Consider the following 20,325-nt stretch of genomic DNA (forward strand, 5'->3'; position numbering starts at 1 on the left):
GATTACTTTGATTGTTACGATACGATTGTTGTGATACTACGTATGGCGTCACCCGCCCCCAGACGTTTCCACCGTTGTTTTCTAATGGTTCGAGGGTGTGACAGTGTAGTTGAGGCTAGAGCATGTGGTGCCGAGGCAACCTGAGCTGTAGCAGCCTGGACTGCTACAATTTGATACCTTTTCAATGACTCTTGGATTTGTCACCCATTTCATTTGTTGTCCTTGTCTTTCTTGTTATGTTTTCCTTCCCTCTTGACTTCAGTTTCCCCAGCTTTGTCATCCTTCTTGTTGCCATGGTCGTATAACTTCTTGGCTAGTCTTTTGGCAATGTCATACATTTCAGGGTTGCTGCTATTACCTTTCCTTGTATTGGAGAGGTTAATACCCAAATGAATCTTTCAGTCTTCTTTCCTTCAGAAGTGATCATTCCTGGACATAGGAGTGACAATTCGCTAAACCTCGAGATGTAAGCATCGATGTCTGAGTTCTGAACTATGAGATTCCACAGTTCCTTCTCCATTTTCTGGATCTCTCCTCTGGGACTGTACTCCACCATTAACATTTCCTTAAGCTCCTCCCATGGCATAGCCTTCGCTATTGGGAGTGTCATGGCCTCCACATGACCATTCCACCAGGAAAGTGCCTGATTGACAAATGTGCAAGCTGCAAACTTCACCTTGCACTCTTTGGGGCATCCGTAGATATTGAATACCGATTCAACTTTTTGTATCCAACACTTTAGGGTTATCATGCCTCCCATTCCGTTGAAGATTCAAGGCTTGGCATTCATGAAATCTTTTTAGGTCCTTGGTTCATCCCCTGGTTTGAACTTCCAACTCTTTGCCCGTTACCTCCACCGTTATTCCCATTGTGAATATGTGCCAGTGCTGTGGTGACCACAGTTGACACTTCTACTTGGAACGCAGCCGAGCTTACCTCCGGTGGATGCGGTGGTGTTGGTGCCATGTTGTTTTTGCGATTCGGTCTTTGAGGCATCTTTTGACATGCAACGGAAAGATGATGAGTATTTAGTGCATTCTAGTTTTGAGATTTCTTGAATATAGAACAATTTCGGTGATTCCGTTGTGTGTGTAAATGAATGCATACGATTAACATGAAATAATAATAATATAACACATAGCAGATAACAACATCACAATAATATATATATATATATATATATATATATATATATATATATATATATATATATATATATATAACTGCTTTCATTAGTAATAATCTTTTTGATACATGAAAATTTGCCTTTATAAGGCATACAATACATGAAAGAAATAAAATCTGACAGCGTAAAGACTCCATGAGTAGTGTAATCACTTAATCATGAAGTCGATAACACATAGAGTAATTCATAAACGGAAATCATAACAGTAATGGTAGTAGATGAAACCAATCCTAGTCATGGTGAGAAGGGTCTGGTGGGGTAATCAAATGACAGAATGTTGCGCCATGAGGTCAGCCATCTCACTCATTTCCCTAGTTACCTCATCCCTCTCATGCTCTACTCGCACTGCTTGGGAATTTGCTGCTAAAAGTTGTTGTCTGAGGGTGGCAACCTCCTCCTTTAAGGAGCTCGTCCTATCGGTGGAATCCTCTGGTGCTGCGGGGTGGTCCTGTATAATCTCTGAAGAATGAGGCTCGCTGGGGACTTCCTCAATTTCCCATACTTCCTCCATCGCCTCATCATATTTCTCATACTCATAGTCTATCTCCACATATTCCTTAGTGTTGGATAAGGTGTCTAAGTCCATAACTTATTTGGTATATACTTGACCCGACCGGCATGGTCCATTTGGGTTGCATCTCATCCAAACTATTATGGATAATTTTATGAGAGTTATACACATATGTTTATTAATATATTATGAGTTATAATATATTAATATGAAGTTACGTTATTTAATTAGTTTTAGTCTTAAATTAATCATGGATTAATTTAGAGATTAAAAGGAATACTAATTAAATTATGGGCTATTTGTTTTATATAGTGTGGGCTAATACTCATTTGTTAATGGGCTAGGCTTATGTGGAAGTCCATGGATGATCCATGGAGCTTTTAACCCATGGATCCTTGGAAAAGGAAAAGACATGGATTATTAGGGTTTCACCCTAACCATGCATACTATATAAGCATGCTTATGGAGCATGAAATGAGGCCTAAGAGAAAGCTAGTGATCTAGTGTGTGTGTGCATGTGTGTGGCCGATTTATACAAGGTGTATATACTCTCTCAAAGTTTTCCAAGAGTTTGTGGTGTTTGTGATTCCATTTGAGGCATTCACACTATTGGTGCTTGGCCCTCAAACTCCTAAGAACCCAACACACCAAAAGGTATGTAATCTCTTCTAACTCTTTTATGTTGAAATGTTCCCCATGCCATGTTAGATAGGTTATAAACCTTGGAAAATTATTATTTTGCATGTATTTAGACAAACATAGATCCAAGGTTTATTAGGGTTGCATGCACACTTAGGAAGTGTTAGATTGCTCAAAACCCAACAGTGGTATCAGAGCCTAGGCTTGCTTGTTTGATACTTGATGCAAAATAGTGAAAAAAATCGAAATCGTTGCTGTCTGCATGCTAGACTCGCCGAGTCCATTGGGGGGACTCGCCGAGTCCAAGGCAAACTTCAACCTACTCGACGAGTCCGTTCGTGCACTCGGCGAGTAGGATCGAAAGAATGCAGAATCTCGACTTTTGCTGCTGGAAATGGACTAGAAACGTTACCCTAAATTGTTTTGGTGTTGTAAAACTTATTTAGTTGGTGTAATGGTTGTTCTAATCCATTTACAATAGCATATATCAAAATTCCATGATTTTATGTGTTCATATATTTCTTGAATTTTGATGATCATGTTCATGTTCTTATGAATTTAGAAAATGATAGGAATTATTTGCTGAATTGTTTAGGATTAATTCTTTATCATTTATGTGTTTTAATGGAGTCCATAATTTATCCTCAAGTTATGGATTACCAAAGGTCACTTTCATTTAACACACACTTAAAACACATAAGTTACATGAAAATGAAGAGTCTTCATTTTTATGAACCTTTAATTCATAAGTTATGAAATGAAGAGTTTTGCAAAGTTACAAAACTTGCCCTCAAGTTTTGGAATTTGTAAAGTTTCACACACTTTAATAAACTTTAATTCCAAACCTTAGAGTTTTAATAGTTAAAATTCAACCCTTATACTATTTATAACATTAATGGTTAATTATTATATATATGTATAAGAATAAGTCGTTTTACCGTTAGTAGGCCTCATTCACGAAGCCGGTCTATAAGGTGGGTATAAGGTTGTTGCCTATAAAATGGCGACTTAATGGGTGTATACTCTCACCCACCGCTTGCTTGATCGGTGGAGGGTCGTTAGCCGAACGGGTAGGACAATGACTTTAAATTCTCCCTTCATTAAAAGTATTAATGATAAATACTAAGGTAACTAAAATCTTAATAATTCCCAATCTTAGTTACTTTAGGAAAAATGTGAATTTGGTGCTAGCCCATGGAATTCACACTTTGTACCTTACCAAGTCGTTGGTGGAGCGTGTGTGGTTAACCGGCACACTAACTTGGACTAGTAAGGACCACGAAGGGTGACTTAATGTTTTTCATAGATCAATGGAGCGTGTGTGGTTAACCGGCACATTGATTAGGTGATAATATTAAGGGTACCAAGTGAATTGGTATGGTTATTCACACCTTGTTTTGTGATCCTCGGCATCCCAGTCACAAAATTTGAGAGGGCACACTCGAGATTGAAACATGCCATTGAAAAGTTCAATGAATCTCAAAAGATCTAGGAATTTCAAATCCAATTAAAACCTAATAAATTATTTCGTTTTTCATGGTGGAAATTGGTGAATCGTCATTCGCCTACCTTCAAATATTTTATAGCTTGGATTACGGCATCCCTCTTCTAAGTTATAAAATACTGTGTTGGGTCCTAGCCTTAATATTTCATATTGGGTGTCATATTAAGGACTTTAAATCAACTATCTTGAATATCTCCCAAAACATGTCTGGTTTAGACATTTATGATCTTCCCAAATCTCTTGAAGATGATGTTCCTCAACATCATGCTTCACTTCCTTTATCTCCTCCAATTATTCTCCCTCACCCACAAGTTCTTGAAAAGTTTAAAGTCACTCAAGCCCTATTGGCAAGTTAAGGTCTTGGTGTGGTCACATCTTGGAGATGTAGTCACATATTGACAAGACGGGAGAGTTGGGTGTCAGAGTCTCGTGAAAGTTGGATGTTCAATCACTTTCTTAGTAACATAGCGGGTCACTTTGGGACTACTATGAGACAGACTATGACACGAACCTTAATGATCTTATCTATTTGCTTTGTGCTGTGGAATCAGCAATGATTTGGAACACTAGTAAAGCAAATTTTGTTAGAAGATCAACTTCCCAAACCTTAAATGGACATTGGCAATGGTAACATTGGATATCTAGAAAAGCATTTCTCCTCCCAATGGAAAGGGATCGGCCATAGTCAACTCGGTTGACCAAATGGTAAAGAGAAAGGCTAAGTCTGAGATAGTCTCATGTGCCATTATCAAAGGGTCCATATGTTTATATTGCCAAAGAAAGGGGCATTGGTTGCGAAGCTGCCCTATTCACCTGAAAGGTCATAAGGTTGATCAAGTCAAGAGGTTTGACTCTACTTCGGGTAAAATACACTGTATAACTCTATTAAGTTTCTATTATGAGATTCTTGATACATGATGTGACTGGGTCACATGGTGATGTTTTAAGAAACAAAAGAAAAGATAGGAAGCTTAAAGAAGTATATGCTGATTTTGATTGCGAAGATGGGTTTCGATCGCATGGTTCGGTAATCAGAATTTTGAGCTGTTGCTTAAGAATTATAATATATTGCTTGTGAATAGATAACAACAAGGTTTTCATGTGGATTGTAAGGATAAGTTTTTCCGCAAAGATTTAAAAAAAAAAGAAAAAAAAAGAGGTTTTAATTTTATTTATTTTAAAAATATCCTTACAATGGCATCGGTGGAAAATTGTTGCTTATATGTTTCCAGTAATAGCAATTTTGGAAAGTGGATTTGATTTTTCATTTGTGGTAGTGTCTGAATTTACCAAATGAAGAAAGTTTTTTTTCATCACCCAAGTTTCAATTGGACAGAAACTTGGAATCATACAAGTTGTATTGTATGATGAATGAGAATTTTCATCTTTAAAAAATTAAGACTAATTCTTTGATCACATGTATATGTGAGTCAATTGAAGGACTAAGGAATTAGGTACACTGGGTGTGCGCTGGTCAAGGTCCACCACAAAGATTGATTTGTCATGATTTACTAAAGATTAGTAAATATGATTATACTTATAAGGTTAAGTATAATTTTGTAACATTGGAAAGGATACAATGTATGACAAAACGAATAAGAAGAATCAAATTAGGCAGAAAGATAAAAGTTTCTCAAATCTGAAAAGACGGGAGAGTACTTTAGTATCAGCTTTGTGATCATCTTAATGATTAAGAAACCATATCAAAATTTGTTCTCTAAGAAAGTCTTAGTGCATTCTTATGACTAAGAAGAAGGGATCTTGAAATTGTTGAAATGGTTAAATCAAGAAGATGAATCATACTTCGTTCCAATACAAGTCTTAGAGTCACACTCCAAGATTGTAACATTGAGTGACATGTCATAAAGTAAGGTATAAAACACTTATCAAATGTAAGAGTAAAATGTTTTCTACTCTTGTACATTTGAGATTGGTAAGTTGTGATGTCTTGGATGAGACAAAGACCAACTAAGACCAATTGTGTGAAGTGTTAGTCTTGATAAGAATCCGCACTATCCCTTGAATATTTGTTTTGTCAAGGAATGGTTCTTGACTAGAAAAACTTATATGTCAAGGGGACAGTGGGAGCCTTAAAGATCCTGAAAGAGTTTTAAGATTTAATCAAGAGTGTAACCTGTAATTTATCACTAGCACACGACTTAAGGTTTGCAACCTATCGTGTTGACATAATTCTTATTTCTGTACCTACTTCAAATAAGTTGAATTTGCATGTGAGTTATCAGAGTTCAACTTGGAAGCATTGGTGGGCCTTGTGCTACCAAGGTGACAAGAAACTAAGATTGAATAAGTTTAATCCATGTAGGGCTGAATTTGTCACTAACCTTATCTTGTGATTATGGTTTTGACAAATTCGCATGGATAGGAACTCATACACTATAAAATCTAAGTGTCATAAGGTTTCTCTCCGATTCATGAAAATGATGGTGAGGAAACGCTTTCACTAAATAGATTTTAAGTAGATATCAATTGTGTCATTTGCATTTTCAAAAGTCATTAGTGGAGCGCGTGTGGTTAACCGGCACACTAACATGGACTTGTGAGAAATGGCAAATGCCTAAGCAATTGAGACTATGATTACGGCATCCCTTTTCATAGTTCTGAAAATTGTTTAGACACACATGTGATTTATCTAAGAAAGGATGTATGAATCTAAATTTCAGAAGTCCAACAGATTTCTGGAAATGTGTCAGAGCTAGTGGGAGCATAAGTGTTATGCTGATAATCATCATGTTAGTGGGAGCATGATTATTATGATTAGTATTGCAAGCTAGCAATGTTAATTATAGAAAACAAAGTTTCAATCCGTGAAGTTGCAGGGGTTGAAAAGTTGTTTTGCTATAATTAAGGGAGAGGAACTTATACTTCATGTCAATTCTAAAGCTTAGATTGAGATTTTAATCATCTTTAGTCAAGAATATATATGAATTTTATGTCTGAATGGTTCGACTTAAGGAAATTCTATATATATTGCGTTTTCAAAATTCGATTATGATTACGGCATCCCTCTTCATAGTTAAATTTTGAAAACATGGCAAATGAAAAATATTGTAGCAAAAGACTGGTCTAGTATCATGTCTTTATGTCAAACATCATGAATCGTGTCCCATATGCTTCGGATATAGGATCGATTTCACATGCTATAATATTCATCCTTTCTAAATTTTCCAAATGCTTAAGGCATATAGAAGGGAAAAGTCTAGAACTGGATATGACTAAAGTGATTAAGCAATTGTCGAGGACAATCTGAGGTTCGCCAAAGATTGGTTGCTCAGGGACATTTGGAAGTCTAGTGTTAATTTTGGTAGGACCATATTGACATTTTCTGAAAAGAGGTAACTCTTGTTCGGAAGTGATAGTCAAATGGGACTATGGAAATGTCTCCATAGGTGGAAGTTATTAAATCTATGTAAGATTAGGAAACTTAATGCAAGAAGGATGTTCCCAAGGAGCTGATCTCCTTTGGAATGCTCTGTAATGGTTGTTGTCAAGTCTTTCTGACTTCGTGCATAATCATTACAAGAGGATCAATGCATATAAGTTTAGAATCTAACAGATTTCAGTAAATGACATGAATTTGGAATTCTTGCATTTACAATAAGGATTTGGGATTGTGAAGTTAGTATCATTGGAATCATGTTCAATTGATCAACATCACAATGTAAGGATCATAGACAAACATAGTGTGCATACTTGAGGTATGGCATAACTATTGTTTAGAAAAACAAAGTGTACATGCTAGGAGCATGAGACGACTGTTGTTTTTATTCAAGTCTTAAGTTGATTATTTGAAACATTGAATAATGTGTAATCAATATGGTGATAAATAAAAGGTGGTTTTATTTATATTCAAAAGGGTTCTGAGACCATATTAGATTCGATTATTATTGTGTTTCACTTTGCATGTTTTGACTTCCAAAATAGCTAGGTTATTTTTTTTTCGAATGACTAAGTTATTTAAACACTCCACAGTCGTTCATATGTTGGAAGTAGGTATGAATCAAGACTGTCATGAATCGGGTTTGTAGATGGCTAAATGAGTTTAGTCATGGCAATGGTTGCTACAACATTCATGAGTGCTCATAAGTTATGAGTATTGGAATAAACCCACGCTCACTTGTATCACTTCATGGAATTTATCTCGAGTGATCGTGAGACGGTAATATCATATAAATCTTCAAACCTAGAGATATGAGTTGTTACCTATGAGTTGGTTGTGCATTGATTGCACGTAAACGCATCAGTAACTTGATGTTATAAAACGTGCCTTTGTGTACAATTCAACAAGTAGTAGAACAAGCATATGAGTCGAAGTTTATCTGTTCCTTCTAGAAATAGAAGCGATATCTGGGCCCCTCGATGATTTTGTTGTGACCTATGTACCGGCCGGTCAGAACTGAATTGATGTGTTCGATTAAGTTCTTTGTCAAACAAATCGAAAATCGGGAAACAAACTGCTGGACAATAAGTACGACGTTGTTCCATGTATTTGTCCGGCTGATATCATGAGAACAGAGGATTATGTGATCACTTATCTAAAATGGCGCTTCATAGTTCGACAGAGTCTTCATTGTTCGAGGGAGTTTTCGAGAGCTACGATTGTTGGTTGGTTCCTGAAGTTATAGGCAAATATAGTTATTAGACTTATCCAAGTGGGAGTCTGTTGGATAAGGTGTCTAAGTCCATAACTTATTTGGTATATACTTGACCCGACCGGCATGGTCCATTTGGGTTGCATCTCATCCAAACTATTATGGATAATTTTATGAGAGTTATACACATATGTTTATTAATATATTATGAGTTATAATATATTAATATGAAGTTACGTTATTTAATTAGTTTTAGTCTTAAATTAATCATGGATTAATTTAGAGATTAAAAGGAATACTAATTAAATTATGGGCTATTTGTTTTATATAGTGTGGGCTAATACTCATTTGTTAATGGGCTAGGCTTATGTGGAAGTCCATGGATGATCCATGGAGCTTTTAACCCATGGATCCTTGGAAAAGGAAAAGACATGGATTATTAGGGTTTCACCCTAACCATGCATACTATATAAGCATGCTTATGGAGCATGAAATGAGGCCTAAGAGAAAGCTAGTGATCTAGTGTGTGTGTGCATGTGTGTGGCCGATTTATACAAGGTGTATATACTCTCTCAAAGTTTTCCAAGAGTTTGTGGTGTTTGTGATTCCATTTGAGGCATTCACACTATTGGTGCTTGGCCCTCAAACTCCTAAGAACCCAACACACCAAAAGGTATGTAATCTCTTCTAACTCTTTTATGTTGAAATGTTCCCCATGCCATGTTAGATAGGTTATAAACCTTGGAAAATTATTATTTTGCATGTATTTAGACAAACATAGATCCAAGGTTTATTAGGGTTGCATGCACACTTAGGAAGTGTTAGATTGCTCAAAACCCAACACTTAGGTCCTAAACCCGGATCTGCCCCTTGAACCATACCAGTGTCTCATTCGATCAACCTATTGGCCACCAGGGCCTGATAGTAAAGGATACCTTGTTGGAACTCTTCCATGATAACTGCGCAAGAAACGGAGGGGGTGAGAAGTGTGTAAGGAGAGTGTATGTAGATAGCATTCCATGTACTCCTATAGTATTTTTAATTGTTTATGTTTGAGTTCCTTAAAATCTTTTTGGATACAAGGTTGGTAAGTTTCTAGATTCATTGCCTACCATGATCACTCACAAACACATGTTGGTCATATTTTGAATAAATATAGTTGACCAGGCTCTATTTATCCCCAATACGACTACATAATTGTCCGGGTTTAACCACGATGTTCATTTTTGTCCATATATTTTTAGTGTTATAGTATTACTTCACACCAAGGTATGTATTTTAATAATTTTGTTCACAGTAGTTTAGTCCCATTGTATTTATAGTTTCATATCTTGCATGATTAGATATGTCAATTCACTATAAACAATGCTCTGATACCAATCTGTCACACCCCCCGAACCAGACGGTAGAAACATGTGGGGGCTTGAGTGACCTCATTCTTGTAGTATCATAAATGAGACTTTCCAATTTCCATAGCAAGTTATGAACCTTTTCAAGACCTTTTGAATTCCATAACTTAAGGAGTTAACGTTTCATGAATGAGACTTTTCATATTTCATAACTTGAGGACAAGTTATGAAACTCTTCAAGAAACATCTAGATCAGATACAACTAACAAAAATAATCATATAATTTATCATTTACCAATTTGACCTAATACTACTCATATAACAAGATAATTTCAAATTCTACAAATAATTAGTTTTTCACAAAATCAAGTAATTATCTTAAAATTTGACAATCATCATGTTATTGGATGAGGATAAGCATTACCATATCATTAAAAAACGAATTTTATGAACCAAAATAGTTTGTGGTAATGATCCTTCCAAAACAGGGCAAAAAATTGAAAATTCTTCTAACAGATGATCCAACTCGTCGAGCCAGGTAATGGACTCGTCGAGTTCATCATCATATAATCCAACTCATCGAGTTCCCTTGTGGACTCGACGAGTTCATCTAGCTGAATCCATAATTGTAATTTTTTCAGCTTTGAAAATCACACAATTGCATCAATATAATAAAAAATACCCATGGCTCTGATACCACTAATGAGTTTTATGTACTCTAAAATTCCTATGGTGCACATACAACCCTAACACTTTGGATCTAGGTTTTCTCTAATTATACATGTAATATTCATTTTCCAAAGCATGAAGCCTAACTAGCATGTAACTTTGACATATGCATCATAAAAACTAGTTAGAAGATTACCTTTTGATGTAGCTTGTAGAACTTGGCCTTATAAGAGCTTAGCACCCCAAGTCTGATGCCCCAAACAAGTCACAAACACCAATGTCAATTAGATGAATATGAGAGATATTTAGGAGACACCTAAAATCGGCTATGCTCTTGCATTAAATGCTAGTGTATCCAATTTTAGGGCTTAATCGGTTACATATATAGTGTAGAATTCCAAGAGTTATATTTAAACCCTAATTCTAACACTTTGGCTTATGATCCAACAGCTCATCTGGACTAACACTTAATGGAATTTCACATAAGCTTATTCCAACTCAAACCAATCATGGATCATTAGCCCAAACCACACGTATCACTGACTTACATAATCCGTCTCAGTTAATTTAATCAGTCACTTTTGATCACTAAATTAAATCCAAATTAATTATTGATTAATACCAATTATATAATATGATTTATCAATTAACATATTGTAATTATAATATATTAATAAATCACAACTAACCTCTTTCTCAAATATCCATCCTATCAGATTGTTCTGGTGAAAATGGACCACACTACTATCGGGTCAGGTATATACCAATTATAGTTATGGGCTTAGACACCTAATCCAACATGTTTGATGTGATTTTTTGTCTTCTGTGCAGTTTTCAAGGAAAAAGTGCACATCACTTTTCCACGCATGACTCTTTTTACGGCTATTGGTCCGTTTTTCAAGTTGTCACGTCGGTCGCATTTAATGATACAAACCGCTTCATTGCGAGCATGTATAAAAAGGGATTTGGGGATTGCATTCCAATTTTACGCACACATACAATTCTCAAATGATTTGTCCTCTTTTCTCTCTGATCTTCTTCAAGCTTTCAAAACCCTAACCATGGCGGCCAAGCATGTTGATTCGCATACCATTGAAGATGTTTCTAAAGGGCTTTAAGCATTCTAACACTCCTATGGTGTTCATGCAACCCTAAATACCTTGGATCTATGTTTTCTCTATTATACATGCAAAATTGAACTTTCCAAGGTATTACCCTAATTAGCATAAAGAACGTTGATACTTGGGTAATAAAACAAGTTAGATGACATACCTTTTGTTGTAATTGGAAGCCATGGACCTTTAAGAACTTAGTGCCCCAAGTGTTGCACCTCAAATAGAATCACACAACTCCACCAACAATGGAGGAACTTGAGAGGAGGTCACTTGCACTCATAAAATTTGCTAGCCCTCTTGTGTTTCCACTAGTCACCACTTAAGTGACAATTTCATGAGCTAGAAGGGTTCTTATATAGTGTGGCAAACTAGTGTTACACCATGTAAACCCTAATGACTTTTCATATCCCTCATGCTACATGGGTTAAAACCTCCATTGAATATCCATGGTTACCACATGGGTTTATCCCAATATGAAGAACTATGGATTATAAGCCCACTTAATAAGAATGAATGATTTACCAAATCAATCCCTTATATTTAATTAGTCTCTTTTGATCACAAAATCAATTCCAAATTAATTCCTGATCAATACTAATTAAATAATACGATTTCATATTAATATATTAGAACTTATAATATATTAATAAAAAAAAAACAACCACTTCTCAATTATCTATCCTTCAAATTGTTCCGGTGCCATGCAACCCAAATGGACCATGCTACTCTCGGGTCAAGTACATACCAATGATAGTTATGGGCTTAGTCACCTATTGGATAAGTCTAATAACTATTATTGCAAGCATGACTCCAACCCGACTAGCAATCATAGCTCTTAAAAGGCAATGTCGAACTCTAACCTAGTCAATGACACGTCCATTAGATAAGGGATCATATATTCATCTATTCTAGATATCATATGGTTTGAGACATGGATTATAATCATTCTATCTATCCATCTGTTGTTTCCTGATTTCTGATTTATGACGACCGAATAATTGAACAAATCAAATCAGTCCAGGCCTGGTGTCATCACTAAATCATTGAGGGGCCCACAAATATCGCTTTTAACCACACGGGGTAAAAGGAACAGATAGACTTCAACCCAAATGATCGCTTGTACTTACACATCAAATTACACACAATGATATGTTTTATAAGATCCAAGTTACTGTGTATTTACATATGTCAATGTGCAACCTACTCGCAACTACAACTCACATGTCCCCGTATGAAGAATATAATATATTATAATCTCATGATCACTCCGATAAAATCCATGAAGTGGTTCAAATGAGTGTGGGTTGAATCCAATACTCGAATCTTATTCCATGAGCACTCATGAACACTACAACCACTTTTTCCTAGACAAACTACAGACCCATTCATGACAGTCTTGCCTCAAAACCTACTTCAAAAGTATGATCCACTTTAGATGGTTTGAATAACCTAGTTATTTGGGAAGTCAAAACATGAAAGGTGAAACACAAGAATAATTGAATCTAATATGGTCTTAGAACTTATGAATATAAATAAAAAACACATTTTATTAAATCACCATTTTGATTATACATTATTCATTATATAACGTTTCGATTTATCAACCTTTTACTTGAATTAAGACAATAGGTATGCCATGCTCCAAGCATGCACACTATGTTTGTCTATGGTCCTGAATTTGTGAAATAGATTAATTGAAAACATTCAATGATGCTCATTTCACAATTCCAAATCCTTATTGAATGTGTAAAAATTCCAAACTTTTGTCACTGCTAGAAAGTGTTAGATTCTAGACTTATCATGCAATGATTTTTTCCTAATGTCTAGGTGCCAAAAGTCACTGCTAGAAAGTGTTAGATTCAAAGTACACTCTTTTAAACATCCTTCTTGCATGAAAGTTTCTAACTTTTTCATATATTCTTCAACTCCCAATATGGAAACATTCCATATTTTCCATACAACAATTCATTAATAGACTCCCGTCTATTCATAATAATGTCAATATGGTCCATCCATTACTATACTTCCAACTGTCCTTAAGCGACCAATCCTTGGCGAACCTTAGATTGTCCTTAACAGTTGCTCAACCACTTTAGTCATAACTGGTTCTAGTACTTTTTCTCTGACAACCCATGATTTATTTTCCGTCACAGTAACTCGTTTTCGTTAATAAAGCCGTTAAGTTCCAAATTTTTCCGTTAACTTTGTTTTAAATAATTTATTGCGACTTCTATTAATGTTTTAACAGTGTTGGAATACATTTTAAAACATTAAAATATTTTCTATTTCATTTAGAAAATATTTAGTTTTTATTTAAGTCGTAATTACGGCAACTTTATCCGGTGCAACCAAAAGCATCGTATAACGTCGGTATCGGGTAGAATTACACCATGTCCAAAACTTTCAGCATATATAAGGTTGAGAGCGCCTCATTTGAAGCTTTTTCACTCTCTCTCTCTCTCTACTTTCTCTCACTACTCTCTCTCTCTCTCTCTAAAATCCGAAACTTAGCCAAAATCATCCAAAACAAGGTTCAAATCATCAAGGTAACTATCCTAGCTCCTAGTTTAACACCTTTGGCCTTCAAATACAGGATTTATATGAGGAATCTGACCATAAACAAGTGTTTACGGTCTTGGAACCCCCTTAGGCAGTGAACACATGTAATAAGGGGTTTGGAGCCTTAAAACCCTTCCAAACCTCATTTGGAGCTTAGATAAGACCTTTAGACTTGCATGCATGTACTTAGGACCCCAAAATCTTGGTATTTGATGTATCAACAGGATTTTATGGGCCAAGAACATTCTTGGACCGTAAACCCCCATGCATGAACCAAAAATACCTCTTAAGGTGTTAAAAATGCCTTTAACCACCACCAAAAGCATTCAAATGAGTCTAGGACCTTCTACTCCATCATTGGAAGCACCAAATCATACAAGAAGGGACCAAACACTAGTTTACGGTCCAAGAACATGCTTGGACCGTAAAACCTCATTCATAGAAATTAAACACCTTTTAGGGTGTTAGTTTGCCCCTAAACACCTTCAATGAACTTCCATGAGTGCATATAACTTTATAACCGTTCAAGAAATGCACCAAAACATTCATAAATGGGAAAAAATAGAGTTTATGGTCCAACAACATTCTTAGATTGTAAACTAATCTCCTTAGATGACAAACTCATTAAATGGGTGTTTAAATGTCCTTAACACCTTGAATGGCTTGTATGTTGGACTAGAATCACATGTAATTAACCTACAAACACCAACACGCATGAATCATGAACAAACATGAGTTTACGGTTGTAAAATCATGTGTTTAAGGTAGTAAACTCCCCAAGAACACCTTCATAGACCATAAACTTCAATTCCAAGGCCATTTCAAGTCCTGATCACTTCCTAAGCCATGGAATCAACCCTAGAACTTTCCCGTGTGCATTGTAAGACTATTTGGCATCCAAGAACACACCACCCATGAGTTAACAGCCATAAACTCATGGGGATATGGTCAATGGACTGTAAACTCCTCAAAGAGCTTACTTTAGAAGAGTAAACTCCATATCTAGGTCCTACACATCCATACATGTCAACAGGGTCACTCCGAACACTTGTATTGAAGTGTTTTCATGTCTCAAAGTGTATATTCATATCTAATTAGTAGTTCAATGTCTAATTAGATACAATTTTGTATCATTTCATATTACATAGGGACCTCGCGCATTATCAAGCCCTGAACCGACACATAGCATGCAAACCGACACGTTTTCTCGTCTGGTGAGTTCATACCCCTACCCTTTTTCAATGTTTTTCACTGTTTTCAAGGGGGGAATACAAGCAAAGTACAAGGAATACTTGTACTCAAAACTTGGTTTATATATGTGAAGTTTCATTTTACATATGCTTTTAACATTAAAAATCATAGCATATAACCGTTGAACTTGCAGAACACACTATCATATTATTTGTGAAAACATTATAAATTGTTGTATTTATATTTTCACAAATGTTTTCCCACATCATAACAGTTAAGCATAACATTGAACTTTGAACACGAAACTTAGAACATTGTTTTGTCCTCGTTAACACTCCACAGAGATACGCAAGTGGAGGCTAGTCATTTGATCTTTTTGTATTATTACTAGTAAATTTGTTATACCTATAAATTAGAGACACGTCCTCGGAGAACACTCCATAGAGATACACGAGTGGAGGACCGCCCCCGTAACCAGAATCTCTTAAGTAGGGAGCATGAATTGAGTGTATAGATCTATACGGGGCTGACTACCATGCACCTGTCTGCTAGCTACATTCGAACCGAAAGGTTCAAGGGTGACAAAAGTCATAAAGGGTGATGGACTACTTATTGCCATAATTAGTCTATCGTATGGTTATGGAACGCGCAATTTGGATAAAAGAGATTTACTTTTTAGTAATAATGGGTTTAGTAACTAGTTTACTTTGTATTTATTAGTTTTATATACGTGTTTAAAACTACTACATTTCAGTATTCATCTTTTACATTATATTTCGGGTTGGTAAACTAACATACACTTCACAAGGACAACCAGGTTTTCAATATACATCTTTCAAATTACATTTCAGATCGGTAGCCAACTTTTAGGAAAATATGGGATTTTCCTGGGATAACATTGAGCATAACCAGAACCATGTAAGATAACAGATAACTAAACTTTACATAAAAGAAAATATGGGATTTTCTTGGGTCGTAACTTTTTCAAAAACTGAAAGGAAACTCGTACATTTTCAGAAAACAAAACCACTTATGAACTCACCAGCTTTATGCTGATTTTTAAAATGTTTGTATTCTCAGGTCTGCATTAGACAGGTACCCGATGATCCTTTTGATGAAGACGGAGTACGTAGAAGATACGTCTTGCTTTTGTTCATATATATACATATTTATCACACTTGTACAACTTTACTTTTGAACAAATGTAAATTTTGATATGTAATGTAATGGTTGTTTACTTTGCTTACTATGTGCATTGGATTTGATACTCAACGTGGAGTCCACCCCGAAAATGTTTCCGCCTTGGTTTTTAGGGTGTGACAGATTGGTATCAAAGCCCTTGTTTATAGTGAATAAAGTATACAAAACCTTACATGGTATAAAACTATAAACACTAAGGGTCCTAAGTGCTCTGAACTAAAAGTATACTTCAAATTATAAGTAATTTCAAAAGTATACAAGTATGCCTAACCGTCGAGATCCGTAACTACTAGTAGAACAAAACATAAGTAAATATGTGTTGTACGTTGCGGTTAAACCTGAGCAGTTATGTAGTCGTGTCTAAGATCAATATAGCTTGGCCAACTATATTCATTCGAGACAAGTCCAACATGTGCTTGGGAGTGACTATGGTGTTCAGCATGCCTAAAACTTACCTTAATACCCCAAACATCGAACCATGGTCGTAGTGAGTCATGAAATACTATGGGAGTATTTCTCGAACCAATACTTTGTAGAAATCCTCATTTGAGCATTGTTCTCTGATAAATTCCTTTAGCAATAATTTATCTATTTTGATAACTCTTTCCTGCTTTATCGCTTATTCGGAATATATATCTGTCATATTTCTTGATTCAATTCAGAGGACTTATCATCCTCTCTTTCCTGATCTTATTAGATCAAGATGCCTCCAAGAAAGAGACCCAGCTCAAAAACCAACAACCCTCCACTACCACCTCCTCCTCAAATTGATATTGTAACACTACAAACAGCTATTACTGCCACAGTGACAGCCACCATGTCACAAATGAACCCCGGTAGTTCTGGAGGTGGTCCCCAGCCCCAAAATCTAGAAGATAGCCAAGGACACCGAAAGGGGGTTCTTATAAAGATTTCATGAGCGCGAAACCCACGTCCTTTGATGGTACTAGAGTTGTCATTTCCCTCACCTGATGGTTCGAGAAAATCAAATCCATTTTTGAAATCTGTGCCTCTTCTGACTCTAACAAAGTAAAGTTCGCAACATGTACCTTTATCGATAAAGCCCTGACTTGGTGGAACGGCCGAGTCAAATCCCTAACTCTACCTGTAGCCAATGCTATAGGTTGGGAAACCATGAAAGAACTGCTTCTAGCTGAGTACTGCCCTCGGGGCGATATACAGAAGTTGGAGTAGGAGCTCTGGAACCTGAAGATGAAGGGTTCCGATATTGCAGCATACACATCAAGGTTTGATGACCTGGCACTACTCTGTCCAGGAATGGTTACCCCGGAGAGTAAGAAGATAGAGAGATTTATTTGGGGGCTGACCCAACCGACTAAAGGAAACGTCTTATCTGCGAGGCCGGATACTTATGACAGTGCCAAAAGTTTAGCCTAGACCCTGATTGACCATAGTGATGATGTTGAGGAAACAACCGCCACCCCTGAACCGACCAAGACTAGTGGTGAGAAGAGGAAGTTTTGGAAAAAGAAGAAAGGCCAACCTTCTCAAGGATCTTCAAAGAAACAACAGACAGTAGCAGTCTATGCTGCTACTATCCCCGTTGCTGTTGCTTCTGTTGTGGGATCTACAGCTCCAACACCTACTAGAAGGTATGCTGGTAACCTTCCCCAATGTGAAAAGTGCAAATACCACCATAACCCTAGCCCCTGCCATGACCTAACATGCACCAACTGTGGCAAAAGGGGGCACACGGTCCGATTCTGCAAGCCACCAGCCCAATCCGCAAACCAATCTTCTGGAGCAGGTGTTGGTCAAGCCTACTATAATTATGGAGAAGTTGGGCATTTCAAGAGGAATTTCCCCAAAAAGGCAACAGCTGATAATACCGGGAGAGTCCTAGCCAAAGGATAGGAGGAGGTAGTCGCTGATCCCACCGTTGTTTCGGGTACGTTCCTTCTCGACAACTTTTATGCTAGTATTCTTTCGATTCGGGTGTTGAAAGAAGCTTTTTTAGTCATTCGTTCAAACATAATCTAAAACCTCATCCCCAACCATTACCCAGAACGTTTACCGTCGAGATGGCTAACGGTGAGAAATAAAACGCTAGCGACATATTCATAGGTTGTACCCTTACCCAGAACGATCATTCTTTTCCCATTGATCTTATGCCAGTCTCCATAAAGAGCTTTGATGTTATCATTGGCATGAATTGATTGAGTCCCAATCGTGCTGATATCCTTTGCTACAAAAAAGCCATCCGTCTCAATCTTCCTACGAGTCAAACTCTCATGATTTATGGCGATAAACTCAGCTCCAACCTTCACATCATTTCCTGCATCAAAGCTCAGAAACTCTTGCGAAAGGAATGCCAAGCATTCCTAGCCCATGTAATCAATGAGAAATAGGAAATTAAAGGCCTTGCGAACATCCCCGAAGTCTGTAACTTTCCTGATGTCTTTCCGGAAGAGCTTCCAGGAATTCCTCCCGAACATCAGGTCAAATTTCGCATTGACCTAATTCCTGGAGCTACCCCTGTAGTCAAGTCTCCATATCACCTAGCTCCAGCAGAAATGTAGGAGTTATCTATCCAACTCAACGAGTTACTCAGCAAAGGGTTATCTATCCAAATGTAGGAGCTTAACAACATTCATCCCGTCTTCCACGTCTCAAATCTTAAAAAGTGTCTATCCGATGAAACCCTTGTGATTCCTCTTGATGAGATCGAGATCAATGAAAACTTGAACTTCATGGAAGAGCCAATCGAAATCATGGATTGAGAGATCAAACGTACGAAACAAAGTCGCATCTCGATAGTGAAGGTTCGCTGGAATGCCAAGCGGGGACCTGAGTTCACTTGGGAGCGCGAAGACTCGATGAAGCAGAAGTATCTGCATCTCTTTCTAAATCCATGATTTGTATCTTAATTTTTAAATTTCGGGATGAAATTTTCTCTAACGGGGGGATAATGTGAGAACCTGTGATTTATTTTCAATCACAATAACTCGTTTTCGTTAATAAAACCGTTAAGTTCCAAATTTTTCCGTTAACTTTGTTTTAAACAATTTATTGCGATTTCTATTAATGTTTTAAGAGTGTTGGAATACATTTTAAAACATTAAAATATTTTCTATTTCATTTAGAAAATATTTAGTTTTTATTTAAGTCGTAATTACAGCAACCTTATTGGGTGCGACCAAAAGCATCGTATAACGTCGGTATCGGGTAGAATTACACCGTGTCCCAAAATTTCAGCATATATAAGGTTGAGAGAGCCTCATTTGAAGCTTTTTCACTCTCTCTCTACTTTCTCTCACTACTCTCTCTCTCTCTCTCTAAAATCTGAACCTTAGCCAAAAGCATCCAAAACAAGCTTCAAATCATCAAGATAACTATCCAAGCTCCTAGTTTAACACCTTTTTCCTTCAAATTTGGGATTTATATGAGGAATGGGACCATAAACAATTGTTTATGGTCCTGGAACCTCCTTAGGCCGTGAACGCATGTAATAAGGGGTTTTGAGCCTTAAAACCCTTCCAAACCTCATTTGGAGCTTAGATAAGACCTTTAGACTTGCATGCATGTACTTAGGACCCCAAAACCTTGGTATTTGATGTATCAACATGATTTTACAGCCCAAGAACATTCTTGGACCGTAAAACCCCATGCATGAACCATAAACACCTCTTAAGATGTTAAAAATGCCCTTAAACACCACCAAAAGCTTTCAAACGAGTCTAGGACCTTCTACTCCATCATTTGATGCACCAAATCATACAAGAAGGGAACAAACATGAGTTTACGGTCCAAGAACATTCTTGGACCACAAAC

This window comes from Lactuca saligna, chromosome 5 (assembly GCF_052625555.1).
Source record: "Lactuca saligna cultivar CGN05327 chromosome 5, ASM5262555v1, whole genome shotgun sequence".
NCBI lineage: Eukaryota > Viridiplantae > Streptophyta > Magnoliopsida > Asterales > Asteraceae > Lactuca > Lactuca saligna.